Source organism: Falco punctatus (assembly GCF_963210335.1).
Source record: "Falco punctatus genome assembly, chromosome: Z".
NCBI lineage: Eukaryota > Metazoa > Chordata > Aves > Falconiformes > Falconidae > Falco > Falco punctatus.
The window spans coordinates 57992920-58013780 of NC_137586.1; the positions used below are offsets into that span (position 1 = coordinate 57992920).

A 20861-nucleotide genomic window follows, 5' to 3' on the forward strand; every position below is an offset into this window, starting at 1 on the left:
CGCAGCTCCGCCGCCGAAACCGCCTCGGCTCTAGACGGGGCGAACTTTCTCACCCGAAGCAAAGGCCCGAGCTCGCCCCGGTTCCTGCCGCTGCTCCCGCCGGGCTCCGTTACTGCCCACCGAAGGCACCCGGCGCACAAGCCCCGCGTCCCGGGGCCTTGCGGGTCGCCTTTGAAGCCCCTCCGGTGTGGCAGTGGGCGTTTGCTGAGCGGTCCCCCCACCGCGCCTGACACAGCCTGCGGCCCCGCGGCCCCCGCCTCCTCGGCCCGGCGCGACGGGACGGCGCTGCTCCGGGACCGACGGCTGGTGGGCCCACTGGCCCCTGACCCACAGGCGCGGCCCCTGCGAGCGCGGCCAGCCCCGAACGCCCCGGGATGCCCCGGCCCGCAGAGGGATCCCCGCTCGCCCCTGCGACCCACCCGCAGGGAAACCAGTGGCTTTCCGGCAAGAGCCGCGGCTCTTCCCCGGTCGTCTGAGCCCAGACCGGCGGCCAGGCGGGGTCGGCGCCGCCGGGAAGTCGGGCGGCCAGCCGAACCTCTCGCACCGCCAGGGGACGGTGCGGTTCGTTCCCTCCGCCCTGGGCTCGCACAGCGAGGACCCCGCCAGGCTGACCCCGAGACCCTTCCCGGCGTCACCCCGCCGCGCCGTCGGACGGGAGCGCCCCGTCGCCCCCGCCCGCGCCGAACGGAGCCGCTGAGGGGACGCGCAGCGTCCCCCACGCCGCTTCCCCGGAGAAATACGCAGGCAGACGTGAGCGGCGCCGCGTCCCCCGCGCCGGGCGGGGCGGGGAGGGGCCGCGGCCGAGGGGCGGGGCGCCAGGGGCGGGCGGTCCCGTGGGGGCGGGGCCGGCGAGGCGGCAGGAAGGGGGGTCGCGGCGACGGCGCTTGGCAGCCCCCGGTGCTGGCGGTGCCGCCGGTGCTGGCAGCGCGGAGGCGGCTCGGCCGGGAGCTGGTGGCGCGGCTCGCCTTTCTCCCGTGAGTTTCACGCGCTCCGCGATAGCCCGGGGGCGGGGGGAGAGGGAGTTGGAGTTGTGGTGCTTTGCCGTAGCCCCGTACCCGGAGCCGGTCTCTTCTCGGGTGGAGGGGCCCTGCGCTCCGGCCGGCGCCCTGACGCTCGCCTCCCCGGGCTGCGATGCCCCTTCCCGGGCACACGTGTGGCGGCACCGCGCTGCCCCGGGCGGCCCGCCCAGCTCGCGGGAGGGCGCCTCCCCGCGGGCGCCTGAGGGAGGGCACCTGGCCGCGGCGCGGGGAGGCGGCCCGGGGGCCGCTGGAACCCGCCGGGGCCCGCGGCTGTCGCGCTGCCGGGTGCGGCTCTCCCGCGGCGGGCTGCGGGCCTGCGGCGGGGGGAGCACGGTCCTGCCCGCTGCGGGCTCGGGGGCGGCGGGGCTCCGCTGCTGCCTGACAGGGTGGGCGCGTCGAGGTCTCCGGGCGCCCCCCCCGCCCCCCGCCGGGGCGCCGTGCCGCCTGTGAGGCGGGCGGGGGGAGCCCACCGGAGGGGGCGGCCGGCGCGCGGCGCGCTCCCCTCCCGCCAAAGTTTCCTGCGGCGCTGGGCGCCGCCAGCCCTTGCAGCGCCGGGCGGGGGGAGCGGGGCGGCCGCCCGGGGGCCGGTTCCTCCCGCTGGTCATGGGCTGCGGCTTAAAGGGACAGCGCAGCTCGGGAGCGGTGCGCCGGGGTGGCATCCCGGCCGCCTGCCGCGGTGATGGGGAAGATGGCTGAACGCGGGAGAGCCGGAGCCCCCTCGGACTTCGGCGCGGTTCTGTTGGCGCCGTCATTTCCTCACCTGTAGGTGTCCAGCCGTGGAAGGCAGTCAGGTGTTGGCGTTTTAAGTCTCGACGTCCAGCTGGTTGGAGCTGCGGTGGTGTGGTTTCCATTAGTCCCTGGGAGTGGCTTTTTTTTTTTTTTTTTTCCCTTGTAAGCCTCCACTGCTTATGCATAGTTTTGAAAGGTGCAAGTGTTGTGTGTCAGTATCTCACAGTTTCGATTTACTCGTCTTTTGGAGTATCTGATAACTGTTCACTTGCCAGCCTGCTTGCCACAGGCTGTGCTGTGAGAAGTGGTGTACGAAAGAGTGGATCCCAAGCCCTTCTGGGACTGTAAACCGACTGTCAGTTTTCAGACTTTGTTGTGGACCACCAGCAGGGAGGTGTGGCATTGGCAGGTTGGTATGTTTTACCATAGACTGTTTTCTGATTCCCTACTGTAGGTTTGCAGATGCGTGTTCTTAACAGGTTCCAATAAAAAAGAAGAATCACTGTCATTAATTAGAATTTTTAAGTTACTTATTAAAGACTAAATGTTTGGCACAGAAAAAGACAGGCATTTTAATATTCAGAGTCTCTTTGTGATATGTCCCTTGATATGAATAAGGCCTTTCGTTTCCTTTTTGATTTGAGGTGCTCCTTCTCTGTCTTTACAGGTTCCAGCATTAAAAGCATCAGTAATAATTTTAGCTTTCAGAAAATTACAGTTTAATCCCAAAATCTTAACCAAACTTAATTTTTTTTAGATGATTTATGTGTTAGACTCTTATGTTTCTGTCTTGTACTGTAGGTCTGAAATCAGGAGTCTGTCTTGTACTGTAGATCTGAAACCAAGAGATAGTTTTTAAAAATAACCTTATGGGAAGAGTGATGCATGTTTGCCAGCTAGTGCTGATAGAAAAAATGGAAAGGAGGTTGAATTTAATCCTTATGTACTCAGCTGGTATCTTTTTTATAGTGATGCCATCACTGGTGCAGGTGAAAATAAGAAGTGTAGGAAGTAAGAACTAACAAGTTAGCCAGAAGCAGATACAGAACGCACAACCCTTCCTTTGACAAATGGAGGTAGAGGTCTGCACAAGCGTGTATGCAAGCAGGCTCAAAATTATCTTGGAGATCTAATCCAAAATACAAACCCACCATTTCAATTCCTGCTTCCATGTCAAGTGAGATAACCTTCAGGCTGCTGGGTGTCAAATAAAAAAAGATATAATTGAATTTGCTCTTCTGGAAGTTACTTCCCTCCATGTAGCTGATACCACAAAATACTTGCTTTGAGAGGAGTTTTCTTCTTTATTCCTTAAATACAAATCCTAAGGAACTGTGGTGCAAAATGCATACATGTTGAAGACAAACTTACTCCATTTTACGTGTAGTCATGGCTCAAAGGCAGCCAAGAGCTTGGGATTTGTTCTGCCATCCTCATTTTACAGAATTATCAGTGTTGCTTACTCAAGAACGACATCAGGAACAATGAAATGAAAAGTATATTTAAAAGTCACTTTGTAACTTTCCATTTAACACAGCTGGATTTCACCATTGCTGATGATGTTTGAGATGAATAAATCTCCTGGGGTGCTTATACATGTAATAGTGCTATCCAAAATTACAGCTATTAGTGCAAACAAAGATTTGAAAAGTATCACAAATCAAGCCAAACAAGCTAGAAAAATTATCTTTTGTTGGACGTTCTCTGACTAGTAAGCCTAGTTGAAGTTCTAGTTGTTCATGCTGCAGAACTTGAATGCAGGGTGGTTTTTTTCCCAAGGCACAACTAAATATTTTCTGACTAGATAAAACTGTAGTTTGGAAGGAGGTGGAAACATTGAGACATGCAATATTTGAAGGATACTGCATGGTAGCTTTACTACCTCCCTGCCAAAGAACAGTAAGTTTCAAAAGCCAGCACAAGCCATGAATTTTGCTTCCCGTTTATATCTACACTACTTTTCTTTGTCAGTACTAGCATAATCTTAACATACCAAAGGGTGGGGGCAAGCAGGGGAAAACAAAATTCATGGTTAGTGCTGGCTTTTGAAACTTACTGCTCCTCGGATATGCATTTCAATTTTTGCTTTTATTATTATATTTGAGAAACAGGTTGCATAGAGAATTTTATTCATCTCTATGTGAGAATGTAAATGAAATGTTAAAGTAGCTTTTGAAAGGATACACGCAGATTATATATGAAGAAATACCAAAAGAAAGCAAGCAAGCTTTTCTGATTTAGTTGATAGAAACAAGCTACTCGACCTCTAAGGAAGACACTTAGCAGTTGTGAGTTGGAAGAGTTCTGTTGTAGCAGCACTCCATGCACTGTGAACGCTTACCGTACTTTGTAAGTAACGGGTTTTCTTGCTTTCTTCTACCCATCAATGTGTTGTATTATTTTTAATGAAACCACTGAAATTAGAGGAATCCATCATTTTACACAAAGGAAAAAAGAAGTCTTTTGCTGAAACTGAAAGACCGTAAACAATAACCTAGGCTGTTACCGCTGCAGTGATGAACTGGCTACATTTTATGCAACAGATGTCACTTGGCAAATGGTCTGTTTTAAGATACTGTGGTTCTGCAACAGCCAAACAGGATGTGTAAACAGATGAACTGAAAGAGTTTAAAGTGCAGCAGCTCACAATGGATCACTGGATAAAAGGAAAAACTACTTTTATTTTGGACAAAACAAGTTTCAGTAACTTGTTATCTCACAGATTTCGTTCATCCTTCATATCCATGCTTTTGCAGTCCTACGTTGATGAAGACCAGGACAGATGTGTATCTCATCAGTCTGGCCAGGTTTACGTGCAGTTACAAGTAGAGCAAGGGATGCTGGCTATCAAGTCCTCATCATGTCTTTTGGGTTATTCTTGAGTATTAATGATGTTGCATGATCCTTGCTGTGTTTATGTTCCCTTTTGGCAAAGAGTGCCAAGAGTCATGTTGAGTCTTACAGCATATTTGTGGTTCCATGTATGTGATACAGTCTCACACACTACCAGTGCCTGCCAGTTCCTTTCTGTTACCAGTATTCTTTCTTTCATGTTTCATGATTCCACTTGATTCCACTTGATCTCTTTATTTGCAGCAGGTGTGCCATTGTTCCCACTCCTGCTCTGCTGTTTTAATCTGTGCTGTTGTACTTTCATAGTCCTGGTGTACTAATACAATATTTACTCTATAAATCTCTACAAAGGAAGGGTATCTCAAAAGTTTATATTTTTTTTTTTAATCATCTCTTTCTCTGTCATGGTCCCCAGTGTGTAGGTTTAATCGAGGCTTAAATAACTTCTAAAAAAAAAAAGCTTGCTTCTAACACTTCCATTGGATGTTGCAGGTGGCCTACTCCTTTTCAGTCTTCTGTGGTAGTGTATGCCTCGGGTCTTTCATACTGAGGAACAAAAAGGGATTATTAGTCTTTCATACTTGGGAACAAAAGGGGATTATGAAGAAATGTTCACGTTGAACTTTATTGGCTGTATGTTTGCTTTCTGTTGCAGGCTTATAAATAATGTCTTTCAATCCATGTGACAAAACAATTATTCATCTTAAAATTGGTGATCCACAGCATACCCTCTCTGGCTTGTTTCAAAAATGTCCTTCTAATTTCCAGCCTAAATTATACACAGCCTTCATATACTCATTTGTTCTCATTTAGTATCATTCAGTAGCTTAATTCTTAGTTCTTTTCCTGTGATTGGTATATACTTTGTTTATTTATAGCGAGCAATCATGTTTACTTTTAGACTTTACGTTGCTAGGCTGAACAATCCAGGCTGGCTTTGTTTCATTACATACTGGGAAAATTAAGAGCTTGTTGGGCTTAGCTTGGAGAAGAGAAGGCTACAGAGTGACCTCATTGCAGTCTACAGCTTCTTCGGGGGGGGGCAGTGGAGGAGGAGGTGCTGATCTCTTTCCAGTGACCAGCAACAGGACACAGAGAAATAGAATGAAGCTGTGTTGGGGGAGGCTCAGACTGGACATTAGGAAAAGGTTCTTCACTGAGTGGGTGGTTGGTCCCTGGAACAGGCTCCCCAGGGAACTGGATATGGCACCAAGCCTGTCAGAGTTCAAGGGGCATCTGGGTGACACTCTTAGTTGTATGGTCTTAGTTTTAGGTAGTCCTATGAGGAGCAGGGAGTTGGACTCAGTGATTCTTATAGGTCCCTTCCAACTTGAAGGTATTCTGTAATTCTGTGATTCCAGTAGCCCTCTTTCCTACTGCCTACAGTTTGAATACATCTTTCTTGTGTGTATTGACTGGGACGGCACTTGATGAAGACAGTAACTCTAGTATAAGCAGATCTGCAATGGAGAGAAGTTGAAATTACAAAATACCCCTTAAAGTCACTTTTTATTGTTGCTGTTAGTTACTTGTGAGAACATCATAGTAGCTGTGATCATTAATCACCTGATACACCTGTTCTTTCCAGCTGATAAACTGGTGGGTAAGAGTAGACAGTCCTGAAGTGTTTGACATAAAAGCAGATGTTAAAAAAAAGATACTTTCGTTGTTTTCATTCTCAAAATTACCCATTTATTTTTTTATGGTACTCTGATCTCCCTGTGAATGAGTAGTACCTCCTCAGCCCTGCTTCAGCAGGTCCTCTATGTTCTCTTCTATATTTTGTGCCAGTTTCCTTTATGCAAATACTAAGGCTATAGTTTAGAAACACTTCTAGTTAATGAAACACTATCACTTCACGCTTGTTCTGATGCTAGTTTCAGTTGTCTTTGTTTAACTAGTCATACTGATCTTTAATCTATTTATTTTATTTTATTATTACATCTTCTAATCCAGTTTCTTCGTGTTTACTAATTTTCCATGTTGTGGTATGGATGAAAATATTCTGAATTCCCCCCTGTCCCTCAGACCAGCTCTACTGCATTTTCTTTTATCTGGGGGAAGGATCTTGTATTTCATCAGAGAGATGGTATAATCTGCCAAGATAATGTGAGTAAGTTCATATTTCATTTCTTCTGACACTCCATTTTTCATTTCCCTCTGTCTCTGTTCTTTATGTCAGAATCTGTTCCATTTCGCCACCTCTCTGATTCTGTTTTATTAAGAGCACTTTTAGTGAAACTAAAATTAATTCATCTACAGGTACATAGATGTTAAATAGAAGTAGCTTCAAGGTGCATTTCTAAACTGCAGGATGATGGTCAGCCTTGTATACTTAAAAAGGCTGTCTGATGCTTCCCACAAGTTTCTGAGGTCTGTATCTTATAATATTGACAACTTAAGTATTGGTGGTGAAGTCTTCAATGTCAGGGTTGAGGTGTTGCTTTGCTGTGAAGAGAATAGAGAATCAAGAAGCTTGTATTAGAAGAGAGCTTGAGGAGAAGTAGGTGGACTGAGGAGAAGAGGAGGAGTTGAGAGGAAGGTAAGTCTGTTGAAGCAAGCCGGTGTGGAGAGAAAAGTAGCGTCTGTAGATACTGTTGGGCCCGTGACCTAGTGGGGATGTACAGCCAGGAGAAAGAGAAATCCTGTGAAGTCTGGGGATGGGCTAACAAGGATGTGCATCAGGTGAGGAACTGGAAGGCTGGAATAGGAGGAGAGCTTGTATGAACTATTGACCAAAACAATTGAGGTGAAAAACGGGAAGATTGAAGATTAGGGTAATGTGAAGTGGGGTAGAGAAGGAGAAGAGAGGAGACAGGAAAGATGGACTGAAATGGGTCATCTCTATAGCCTGTGTTGCAGCAAATGTGTTACTCCTCATGTCTTTGTTAACAGGCATTTAAAAGATTACATCAGTAATTATTGAATATAGCTGGGTGCTTTGTTCTGTGAGGTTCATTAATGTGCGTTCATAATCCAGCATCAGTGATACACAGTTATACTTACCTTCTTCATACACATCTTTCTAGGACGCTACAGCCTCTTTTTTTAGAAGAAAATAACTGTCTGTCATCTATGATTCCTCCCTGTACCCCTTGCCAGTTAAGTCAACTCTTTGTGAAACCACACTTTTACATCTGTTCAGGTACTGAGGTTGGTTATAATCCAGTGTTTTGTCCACAACAACAGTGCTTATTGCTTTGGGACTATTTTTGATTCTGGAATGCCAGTGTTTTTGCTTTACAAGTCATCTTCTTTTAATGGAGTTCTTTTCTCCTTGAACCTCATTTGTGGGCCTTTAAGGTAGATATTTTCAGGAGTGAAGAAAAGGAACTTGAAAACTAATGAAGTTAGCCATGCATGCTTACAGCAGTCCATTTAAAGAGGAGAAAAAATAATTTTGAAAACTACTGTTCGTTTTAAGTTAGCAGTGCTCCTTTGTAGTCTTCTATCTATATTCTTTAGTTTTCCATGAATTACTCATATTCAGACTGACTACATTCGGTTGGTTTTAATTCCTTTCACAAGCATGTTGTACCCTGTACTCAAGTTAAGGAGCTGGATTGCATGGTCCTAAGAATGCAGATCTCATTATAGAAGAGATTAAGGATTTCTGATGGATTTTAATGTATCTTTTTTATCCTGACTTAAAACAGCTTTTGCTTTCTGCTTGTTTACTGGTGTTTGTATTGAAACAGTGTTAATGCATTTTGATCACAAAATTATTAGTTTAAGTATGTTAAATTAATGTAGTTCTTTCAGAAGAACTTTCTGTGATACCTAGCCGTTCCTATAAAAGCTATCTGTATTTAACAACTTTTATTTATTGCATGTGAAAGTTATGAGGGTGTTATTTAAACAGTGATTTCTAGTTTTGTTTCTTTTTGACAGCGAAAATGCCCTTGCTAACCCTTTTTTAATATTTTTTTTTCTTTGACTGTCTCTCTTGTTTTTCTTCCTGTGAGATTAATATAGAATCACAGGATGGTTGAGGTGGGAAGGAGCCTTTGGCGATCACACAGTGTAACACACAACCCCACCCACCCCCAGTTAGGCAGGGTCAGCTAGATCAGGTTGCCCAGGACTTTGTTCAGCCAGGTTTTGAGCCATGAGTCGAGGCTCCACAGCTTTTCTGGGCAGCTTTTCCCCATGTTTGACCACCCTTGTAGTAAGCAGGTGTTTTCTTTTGTTTAGACAGAATTTCTTGCGATTCAGTTTATGCCCATTGCCTCGTCGTGTCAGTGGACACCACTGAGAAAAGTCTGGCACTCTTTTTTTTGCTTTCACCCCATGCTGATAAATCTGGTATTTATATGTAATGATAAAGTTTCAGCCCCTCCCCAGCAAGCCTCTTTCTCTTCAGGCTATGAACAGTCCCACCTCTCCTCACATGGCAGATGCTCTAATCCCACAGTCATCTTTGTGGCCCTTTTCTGGACTTGTGTCAGTATGTCTATGTCTCTTTGGTATTGGGTTGTCCACAACTGGACACAGCACTTCAGGCATGGCCTCACCATTGCTGACTGAAGGCTGAGGGATCACCTGTCTCAACCTGCTGGTGATGCTGTTAATCAAGCTGCCCAGGATGCCCCTGGCTGCCTTTTCCATGAGTGCGTATTGCTGGCCCCTATTCACCTTGTCTTGCATGGCCTTTACTGCAAAACCACTTGCCAGCTGGTCACCCTCCAGCCTGTACTAGTGCATGGGCTTGCCCCTTGCCATATGCAGAACTTCACGTTTTCCTTGCTTGAATTTCATGAGGTTCATGTTGGCCCCTTTCTCCAGCCTGTCCAGGCCCTTCTGAATGGCTGCATGACCCTCTGCTGTATTGGCCACTCCTTCCCATTTGGAGTTCTCTGCAAACTTGCTGAGGGTGGACTTTACCCCACCACCCAGATCATTAATGGAAATGTTGAACAGGATTGGAGCCAGCATTTACTCCTGGGATACACTACTAGTGACTGGCCTCCACGTGGACTTTGTGCCACTGCTTGCTACAGTTCAGCCAGTCCACCTGATTGTTTTTCTAGACCGTATTTCACCAGTTTCTCTGTAAGGATGTTACAAGAGACTGTAAAATACACATACTTGGATCACTAAGTCTGTTCAGTTAAAGTAACAGTTCTCCAAACTTGTGTTAAATGAGTGTTCTGGAGATTCACAGAGAAGAGAACAGAAAAGCTCCTCTGGGGGTTCTGAGTCAACCTGTTGATACATGGTAAGGGTCCAACTCTAGCAATGGCTTGAGGCTGTTTTTGCTGACAGTAGCATTGCAGGCCTGAAAATGTTTCTTCAGGATGTGATCTCAAAATCTAGAGTAGGCTTAAATTGTTAGTTAATAAGACGGAGTGATTTGTTTGAAAATACCTTCTAATTCCCATAAGAAATTGCCTATATAATTTACTTGGGAAGGACAATTATCTTTCATATTTTCCATGTGTCACAAGCTGTGATGGTAGTGACAGTGAATTATTATGGTCTTTCTTTTGTGGAATGGACTTTAATAACTCTATCACGCCAAAGATGTTTTAACATAGTAGTTTGTATGAAAGAAAGATAGTTGCTCTTACTGGTGAGAATAATCTGTATTTCTCTCTGTAAGAGGTCAGCAGTACATAGCATTAGTTAATAAAGTGATCTGCAAGGATCATCAAGGCATGGGGTTTTCACAAACACACACATTTCCAAGGCTCCCTTTCTTGGCATCCTTGGATGTTGACCAGCACAGACATTTCATAAAATGGGCCTTTTGGTTCCCAGCAGAGTGTCCATTGTGCCCAGAAATACACTGGGCAGGTGGGACTTGCATCATCCCTGTAACCCACAGGGTGCCAACAGGTAGTGCTGCAGGCTAGTGCAGTGCTGAAACTTCCTGGGAGGCATATCTGTATCTGCTTTCTGCAAAACACATGGGATGTACAACTTTTTTATGAGATGTATGTTGCAGATCATATTAAAGGAGTATAGGTTGAGTGTTCTGACATTGAGAGTGTAGCCCCCAGCACCCGGGCTGGTGTCTTGGCAGGGATCACTATAAGCAGGATTGTCTATCTAGTGCCAAGATACAGCCCTCTTTGGTTTCAGACAGGAACCTGATGTGCATAGCTGCATGGTGATGGCCTAATGATAGTTTGTAAGTGTTGTAGCCTGGGACTCCTGCCCTGTTACTTGGATTTATTAATGCTTGTGCTAACACTCTTGGCTAATTCCGCCAGAGTGTGGGTGGGTGGGTGGAAGGAGTCAGTTATTGGTTTTTTTTTGGTAAGGCGTTAGTATGCTTTACTAAACTGGCTTCACAAGGTTGACGGGATATCTGATAGACCAGGGGTCCTCAGACTACGGCCTGCGGGCTGGATACGCCCCCCCAGGGTCCTCAATCCGGCCCCTGGTGTTTACAGACCCCCCCGCCCCCACCGCCGGGGGTTGGGGGGGGGAACCAAGCAGCCACAGGTGACTGCCTGCCACTGCATCCGCGCCGGCCCCTGGTTAAACAGTGTGAGGACCCCTGTGATAGACCATGCTACCTCGTTTTCACCACCCCACTGCTGGACCATTGGTTCTGGAAATGACAACCATTATGATTTAATACAAGTAGGAATACCTGACCATTGGCTTAAAAAGTGAAGGCCTTTCATAGTGGCCTTCAGGTTGGCCTGGGAAGAAGGCAGTACAGCCAGGTGATTGTACATGTATCAGCCATCACCACTTGATTACAAAGCCTGGCCTTTTGGACATGGCCCAATGTAATGTCCTTTAGGTGTGGCCTGGGGTCACTCAGTGCTCTGTCTTTCCATAAGGCTGTTGTGGTGGTTTTCTTGCTTCTATTAATATGCCCACCTGCTATTCTTGAAAGGCATTTTGAATGGCCTCTCTGGTGCAAGGAAAGCCTATGTTTTGTCCCCATTTGTAGGTAGCAGCTATCCCTTAATGACCTGACTTTTTATGAGCCTGCTCAGCTAATGCTTCCTCATTGGGGGGATATTGCAGAAGTATGTACCTTAGATACCTGATCAGCAACAGCACTGTGTTTCTACTCTGGCTCACCATGATGTGAAGTGTAGGCATCTACATGTCTTACCCAGAGAGCAATGGTTTTGCATTGCTCTGTAGTCTTAACGAAATTCTGCCACCAAGGAAGTTTACCGTGTATCATCCAGTCATCTGGTTGTCATTTACTAGCCCACAGTTTGAGACCTTTACGTACTGCCTGAGTCAGTATAAATGTTTCTGAACCTGGTGGTTCTTCCAGCGCCATAGTTGCACCCATCAGCTCAACCTGCTGGCTGCTGCCCCCTTCCCTTGATAGATTAGGAAGGTTTGCCCGGCCATTTCAAAGGCTGCTGCTTTCCACTGCATTGTCTTTCTTGTATCTTGCTGATCCATTGGTGAGCCATATATTCTGCTCTTGGGTTAATTGTTTCTCTGGTGGGGCCTTCTGTGCCCAAGATAGAGGCAGTCCGTGTGGTAGAGGCACACCATCATTATCCATGCTAATTTGTGTCGTTTTCTCCTGTAAGGCACTTAACTTTGTTTGGGCTGGGAGAGGTAAGTGTAGAAATGGATCACTTCCATTTCACAATGCTAGTCTGTTGTGTCTTCCCGCTTTACTGACTGGAGTAATTTTACAGTATCCACTGTAACATAGGGAGCCCTGCTGTCAGTAATCTTTGTCTCTTGGGTGATTGTTTCTGTTCCAGCTGGCGCTGAACAAGCAGCCCAAAGTTGTAGTTTTGCACAGATGGGGGCAACCTCTGAGACAAAAAGCCTGGCAGTGTGTGTCACCTGTCCCCATGCTGCCAGAGACTTCAGTAAGCCATGTCCTCATCCAATACTAGGGCTTTATGCTTGAAAGGCTTATTAGTAGTTTTAGCCTAAAACTGCTGCACGGGAAACTACTTTTTTTGCTTGTTCAGAAATGGCTTTTATCTTTTCTTCGGGAAAGAACAGGTATCTTTTTTTGCCGCCCCACCCCCTTCTTACTGTATTATATAATGAACTCGGTATCTGGGCCAGATATAGTATAAATTGTCTTTGAAACCCATAAAGACCAATAATCTTCTGTGTTTCTACTTTGCTCTGCATTTCTACCATATAAAGTATGATTTGTTTAGCTGATTCAGGCATCGCTTTGTGAAGTCCCTGCCAAATTTTTCTGCCAAATTTTACTTCTGTGGCAGCTCTCTAATTTTCTTGGGATTAGTTTCCCGACCGTGATTTTGCATTGCCTCGGTAACATTACTTGATGCTTTTCCCACTTCTTGATCAATGGGACCAGCGGTCCCCTCAGTGATATGGATAACATCATCTGCGTAGCTGAGTGATTTACAGTGTGGGGAAGTAACATAAGCCATTTCCTCATCCAATACTAGGGCTTTGAGCTTGAAAGGCTTGTAAGTAGCTTTTAGCCTAAAAATACGACATGGGACAGCCCATGGCAAATCATGGGGCTCTGTGGATACATCTGAGGCAGTACTGTGAAGGTGTACTGCTGACCCCAGCATGAGCATGCAGGTTGCTTCTGTGGTTCCTAAGCAGCTGGAATGCCAAAGAAAGCCTTCACTGGATCCCATGCAACATGCCACAGCTCCACATACAGCTTGCTGGAGGAGTCATAATACTGGGCACTGCAGCTCTGACTGTGGGGCAGCCTTGTTCAGTAATCATTAACCAGCTGTCATTCCCTGGGACCTGTCAGGCATTTTCACTGACCAGATGGGGCTGTTGAAGGGGGGAATGGGTTCTCTGAATAACTCCAGCCTCTAAAAGCTGTAATCATCTGGGTGATCTCTATGTCACCTCTAGGCAGCCTGTACTGTTTGCGTGCAACTCATTTTGAAGCAGTGATAGTATGAACCCCAAAAGAATATTTTTCCCGTGTTATCATCAGAGTTTTGCTTGTCAATAAGTCATGCCCAGAAATGTAGTCATGTACTGTAACTACCTGCACTTTTGCCATAAAAGCGGGTAGGAGCTCAGTTGTAATAAGCAAAGAGATTTAACAAGCAGGTGGTTCTACCTCCCACCCCCCCACCCAAAGATTAATTTTAATCAGTTTATTTTTCAGATATAAGGATAGGTCACTGTGATCTCAGGCCTGTAACCATTAGAGTAGTCAACTGCTGCTGTTTACAACTGCTCCAGTGTTTTGTCGGTGGAAGATAATAAGGTTTGTTACCTCCCTATGGGACCCAGTCCCCGATGTGTCTTGAGGGGGGAAGATCCAAATCTAGTCAATTGATAGGGGTTTTGTATGTGAGCCACCAGACTGGGGTAACTAATTGGTCCTGGTATACTCTCCCTTTCACCGGTTGAATGGGGGAGCAGAGCATGTAATGAGTCTACCCACTGTCTTGATTTTTTTTTTTTTTTGGTGGTCTATTTTTTCCTTTCACTTGTTTATATTCTTCCCTTAAATAGATGGTGGTTTCCTATTAGTTTTGTTTTTTAGGACTCTGGACCACAGTAAAAGTAAAAATGTCTTCTTTTGGGTAACTTTTTTTTATTGCAGAGGATATATCCGTGGAATGTATACCATATACCTTCCACTGACAAGCAGGTTGTGTTGTTGGTGATACCCACCAGTGTGCAGGACAAGCCAGCACGGGGCATTCCAGCAGTTTTCCTTCAGCAGCAGCCCATACCAACATACAGGCTTCCCATGCCTTAAGTACAGGGCCTGACAGAGCAGATGTGGTTTGCCCAAGATGACTAACTCAAATGCAGTGTCTTCCACAGGGCTACAAATACACAACAAAATGGTTTGTTGAATTTGAAATGATTGGGCCAGAATTTGGAGAGGAGGTAATGAACAGAACATTTCAGAGCAGGCTTCTTTTTAGTGTAAAAAAAAAGAAAAAAGTCTTTTTCAGTCATATAGCCATATCGCTTTTGAAAGCAGAAGTGCGCATAACGAGTGTTTGTACATTGATGTTCTATGGTGATAAAGCTGAGACTATATCTGACCTGAAACAAAATCAGGAATGAAGAAATATCGTGAAAAAGAGCATGTTGCAGTGAAACTATCTCACCTTTCTTTCTGAAAAGAGTTGATCAAACCAAAGGACACTGTATTTGTCTGTCTCGGGTTTGGACCATGTTCTGCTTCAATTCCGGAAAGTTTGATAGTGGCTTTTTTCCCCCAGGGAATATAGAGTGCTCGTTGCTTCTTTTTAACTGCGTTTATCTAATGTGATCCATTTCATCTTCAGAAGAAATAGACTTGAACAAAAAGAATAACTACCACATCTTGTGTTTTGCTTGTGGCAAAGAAAAAAAAATAATATTCAGAGCTGCATTTAGAGACTCATTACTGGTTTTATGTGGTCTTCAAAAGACATCTCTGATTTGGAGTTTGGTTTTCTGGCAGAGATGCAGTGTCATGTGATACTTGGCTTTTTATTCCTGAGGGGGTGTGAGAATAATACAGATAGATAACACAATACTATGTTATCTATATTATTGTATCTGTTTATGTACTGTTGTTGCACTCAGGATACTTATCAGTGGAAATGTTGGGCATGCATAGTGAATTGGTGGCGACTGCAATTCTTCCACTTGCCTTAGTTGGCTTTTGAATCCAGTCGGACTGGGAGCAAAATTGTGTACTTTTTTTTTTTTTTTTTTTTTTTGTAACAGACATCAGAGCTAGCAACATGTTGAGTTGGAGTGGGGTTTGGCCACTTGCAGAAGTTAGATCAGCTTGTTGGATATACTTCTACATTTGTGATAACCTTGTGGGTCTTGTTTATTGTAACAATGATCCTTTTTGGTACTGTGTGTTTACTGTCTTTTCTCATGGTAAATGTATTTCATAGTAAGCTAATTAGCATGGAGTTGTCTGTTCATTTGATTACTTATGACTATTTCTTGCAGTAGCTGCTGGTTCAGAAATGAATTGCAAGCATGCTTTTGATTGATCAGAAACAATCTATTTTGGAAAACTTGTTTTGAAGTGATGTAGCTTTCTTCAGATGTCTGTGCTTAGTGTCAGACAACTGCTTCATCGTGGGAAAGGATCTTTGATCTGCAGAGATGTTGATCTTTCGGTTTTCCCAGGGCTATACTCTGGCTTGTACTGAGGTTTGTCTTTATCCAGGTTTTGCTGCTTGGGACTAAATAATTAGCTTCTAGCACCTGTTTTAGATAATAAAGTAGTAGAAAACTTGCTGGTATTCTTAGTGGATTCATTATGCAAATGTTTTATTCTTACCATATTGTGTTTTGTGGCCTTGAGGCTCAGGAAGATGCCTAAAACGTTGACTTTCATTTGCTGCTTTTCCATAAGTGTCTAAATACAAATAAATATTTCTATGTAACTAATCTTTGGCTTTACTGGAAATACCCTTTTACTTTAAGAGAGGATTTCTTTGCATTGCTGGTGATGTAAAACTTACTAACTGTGCAACACTTGGAGGTGAGCTCATAACTGTAGTGTTAGAGTGCATTGTTGTTGGGAGGTTTGGTAGTGTCTTGAGCAAGTATGTCATCAAGGCTGTGTGAACTGGTTTTTTTAAGCTAACATGGGATATAAATGATTATCAGGGCTTTAAAAGAAGCATATCTGTATGTTATAACATGTAGAACTGTCAGTCTGTAAGTTCTGTTTAAAATGTATTTAAATTGAACTAAAAATTTGTGTAAATATAAGGGGTTTTTTTGTTTGCAACTTTTTTTTCTTGTTTCAGGGTAGTGTTGTTGTAGTTGTCCAGCACTGTCCTGCCCTTCCCCCTGTCCCCCAATTTTAATTTATTTTTGAAGTGGCCTTGCTCTAGATCCTACATAGCCACAGTTTCTGGAAATAGATTAACAGACCAAGTATGACTGTCCTTTAGGGAAGTCAGTTTTCATTAGAAGTGATTCCTTTGTTGCCATCTCTGATACTTGAATTGTATAAAATTAAAATTGGAAACATATACCACTAAGAACAGTGGCACTGGTGTTCCATCTCAAAGATAAAGTGAAATAAAGCTTCAGCGTAGTGTAGCAATATTAAGCAAGTGCCCTCAGGTCAACATTGGTGCTGAAGACATCTTAGAAAATCTGCACTGGGCCTTTTACAGTCTCCATGTCACACTCCCCGCTGAGAACTGGAAGATTGTTTTTGCATGAGGAAAGTACCTCTAGGTGAGGTTAGCAGTAGTTTGTAGCATCTAGTGTTAGAGACTAACAGTCTGAATCAAAAGCCGCTGGCCTTGGGCAAGCATACTCCATTGGTTATTAGTTTTGGGAGACCTTCCTCCTAGTGCTTTGTAGGCTAACACCTTTTGCTTTTTTCAGGATCCTGTATGAAAGTATAAAAGAATAAGGTGGTGCCAAGGTTTTAAAATGAGTTCACATTGGAAACTAAGCTTTTACAAAAAAAATAATAAAAAAAAAGCTTCAGAAACTGCAAACTAAGTATTTTTCTTATGAATACAGAAACAATGTCAAAGTTTTGAAGATGGCTTGTATAAAATATTGCACATACAGTACTATCCTAATGTCAAGCTGAAGTGTTTTCTGAAAATAACTTGGAAACACAAAGGATTAATGATTTAATTAATCTCAAACCCAACTGTCTTTATTTGCATAAGTGCAGTTTCCTGTCATCTTCAGGCAATTTACAGGTTTTCACTGCTGAAGTGTTCTCATTATTTAATTACTCAATTTGACCTCTTCTATTCAGATTCTGTTTGACTATCCATTTAGTGGACATGTTTGTACTAAATACATTTGCAAAATAGACTATAATTTATGATCTTGTTATACTTAAGTGCTTTTTTGAAGAATTTGTATTCGCTGTGAAATAACATACAAAAATTTTTCAAGGTTCATGTTTCTTGAGATGTTGGCAGTTTCAGCTATGAGATACCATCTGTAGTGAATGAGGTCTGCCAGTAATCTTTATGGGTAAATATGTGCCGAAAAAGGGGTAACCATGGATTAAAGCCACCTTTGTCATTGTATTTCTTGATGCTGCCAAGATTTTCTGTACACAAATTAATGGACACTTCTGGCTGTGGGCAGATCTGCCTGCCACTCCTGCCTGTTACTTCCTGTCCCCATGGCTTCAGATCCCCACTGTTCCCATTAATTTCTTTGTCCCTTGCTCTGGTCAGGCAGTCTCTGATTTGTAACAAAGGATAAATGCAAAAATTTCAATAGCAAGGAAGTTGGGAAAGAGGGGAAATTCATGGAAAGGTAGTTTTCCTGCTTTTAGTTCTGGTAACTGGATCTGTAACCTGACCTTGTCTTGTCAAAACCCTTTATGTCTGGGCCGGGGAGGAGTGCTATTTTGACAATATTGTCCACAACTATGAAAATGTTAGAGCTGTTATGGTTGGTGCTTGCAGTCTTCTTGGCTTGTTTTGCCTCTTTCTACCAGTCCCATTTAGAACATGTGCTTATCAACAAATACTATTAGTGGAGGATAATCTCATGCATTTGCCACATTTCTGAGAGCTTTCTCTTTCCCTCTTTTTTTTCCACCAGCATTTATTTTTGGAGACTCTCAGCTCTATAGTTACGTCTTCAAAATATGAATTCCAAACAGTTTTTTACCTATAATTGGCTTTTTGAAATTAGACTGAATTTCTGTAGTTTTTGTTGTTTCATATATCTGTTCTGTTTATATTTCATTAGTTTTGTGCTCTTTGGAATTTGATTTACTTCTGTCATGTGGGATTTTCATCTAACACTGAGTGCCTTTTTCCTTGAACAGCTGACCTGAGGAAACCAATACAGAGTTACTACTTCATTGAAATTTAGAAGGCCACTGTTGAGAACTTCTTTATTCAGACTGACCTTAACTTTTGAACTTGTGTTCTTATTAGATACTTTCAGGAGCAAATATTTCCAAAGAATGGAATATGTTTTCTAGCAATATGTGAGATTTTTTTTCTGTCGGTCAGTGCTAAAAACCTGTATGTTTGCAACAGGGCTCTGTCTCCCTGTAGTTACTGTGGTTTTCAGTAAGTACTAGCTTTTCTTTGGATGATGTTCAAATCATGAATGTCTCCTGTGTCTTATTTAATCTTTCATCCCTGTCAAGACAACTTGTCCTACATACAACTACAGCAGTTTGCTTAGGAAAGGTTTTTGAGTTACAGTGTATGTGATCATATATTAATTGAATATAAAATCTCTTTTCAATTGTAATAGCATATATTAAGTTATTAATAATGAACTGACACTTAGACCATGTCCTTGAAATTTATCTTTGAAGTAAGGTCTTTGTCAAGCATTTCAATATCTGGATATTAGCTTTATTTGAAGTTGAGGGGGTGTTTTGTTGGTGGTGTTTTGGTTTGGTTTTTTTTTTTTTTGTTTTAAATGAATGGGTAGTAGTTGTCAAGGGCAGAAATTATTGCTTGCTGACTTTATTCAGCACTGCAAGTTGAAATTTTACTTGGGGCTAGATTGGCATAGTCACATCTAAAAGTGACTTGCTTTGTTTCACAGCTGCATTACTACTTCAGTGAAATCAGTCTGAACAGTTGTGTCCATCACTTATGGTGAGTCTGGCCTGTTTCTTTTAAAATCTTCATTCCTTAAGTCCTTGAGCATCTCTCCCGTGATTGATGAAAGATTATCAAGAGTGGTCTTGCAGTGACATCAGCCAGCTCCTTCAGCCCTCATAAGGGCATCCCGTAAGGGCCCATGGACTTATATATGTCCAATTGGCTTAAGTGTTCCCTGATGTGGTCTTCCTTGCTCTAGAGTTTCCTTGTGGTGTCCTTGACTGGGATGAGATAATGAGGTGATGTGTATGACATATCCCCTCATTTTCTAACATTAAAAGAGGCTAAGAGACTGATTCAAGTAAGGTCCATTATTCATCTCTATGTGGACATTTTATGCAGTAATTCAATAGGGGTTTTTTATTTTGGTGGTGGTTGTTCCTGCTGTTAGCAGTATCAGCTCCTGCTCTGGGTTAGCTTTCATCTAGTATGTGAGAGAATATAGCTGCAGTCAGCTCTCTGCCTTGGAGCAGTCTTGTCTGTCTGTCAGCCCGGTGTTGAAAGCAAAGGATATGCTCTTAATGAAAATGTAGTTATTTAGGCCAAGGCACATGCATTAGACAGGTGAATGGGCACTTCCTTCAACCCCTGCAGTTCTTGTCAGCTGCACTTTTACACAGGTAACTGAGGTGCTGCTTGCCTGCTCTTTGATTTCAAACATGAGCTTTGGTTTTGTGTACTCACAGAATGTCTTCTGCGGCCAATAAGAACAAATATTATTACAGTCAGGATTTTTGTCTTTGATGTAACATAGCTGCCCAAAAAAAGGAGGTACCACAGACTTTGTAAAGAGCAAACTAGTTCTCATCTTAAAAGCAATTCTAGTATCTTGCAAATCTAAATATTCTAAAGTAGTTTCCCTTGCTATGTGTGAGCTATCAGGTAGATGTTTTGGGTGGTTTTTTTTTTTTCCTTACTGTTAATCTTTGAGGTGTCTGTAGCAGATCTTGAATATACATGGTCCTAACTTTCAATGAACTATACCCTAGTTGTTTCCTTCTTTGAAGGGAGAATTAGGGGAAATTAGATTGTTTCAGCTTGGTTGCACAATATCAGGTGAAATTAGGTCTGGCATATCCAGGTATGTGACTCCTAACTCATTTGGCACAACTTTCTTTCAGAAGTTATGCCTATCATGGATCCACATTTAGAAAAATAACTTATTGATTGGTAATACAATGAAACTTCAACAGTTATTTAAAATACAAAACAATTATGCTGTGTTGTGGATGAAGAATGACACACCTAGTAGGTGAATACTGTGATGGTATTTTGACATGAATCTTTCATTTCTGTCAAATTCTTAAGTCAGTTTGTCCTCTGGAAGTTCTTGTGAGCTGTGTCAAACTGTCTTTTCTTTGATTTTATCTATCTCTCAGATTTATCTATCTATCTATCTTTCTTGAGGTTCATTTTGTAGATGTTTTGTACAGCTGCTGCATGGGAGGTATCCTATGGTTTTGGGCCTCCCTTAAGTGCTGTGTTGACATGGCAGCGTAAGTCATAAATACAAATGCGGAGACTTCTGGGGGTGAGATTTTGGGTGTTGGTGTGGTGCATGCTGCTTGAAGGAATGCCTCAAGCATCCTCCTCCTTTTCATCCTGGGAGATAGTGAGAGCACGTTTTGTGAAGTTCTGTCTCTGCTGCTGGCAGTAGTTCATGGTACTACCTGACGGTACTGCTCTTCTCTAAAACAAAACCAAAATATCATTTACTTGATTAGCTCTGCTGGCTTATGTTGTATGTTTTGTTAGCTCATTG

The 20861-nt window shown here is 43.5% G+C and overlaps 1 protein-coding gene across 4 annotated transcripts in view; it reads left to right on the forward strand.

Moving 5' to 3' along the window:
• The first annotated feature begins 839 nt into the window (after positions 1 to 839).
• PAM (peptidylglycine alpha-amidating monooxygenase) overlaps positions 840 to 20861 on the forward strand; it is a 154240-nt gene continuing 134218 nt past the window's right edge. For all 4 annotated transcript variants that reach the window (XM_080371255.1, XM_080371257.1, XM_080371256.1 and 1 more), the window contains exon 1: positions 840 to 974. The gene's annotated coding sequence lies outside the window, so the exon portion shown is untranslated. The remainder of the gene's footprint in view (positions 975 to 20861) is intronic.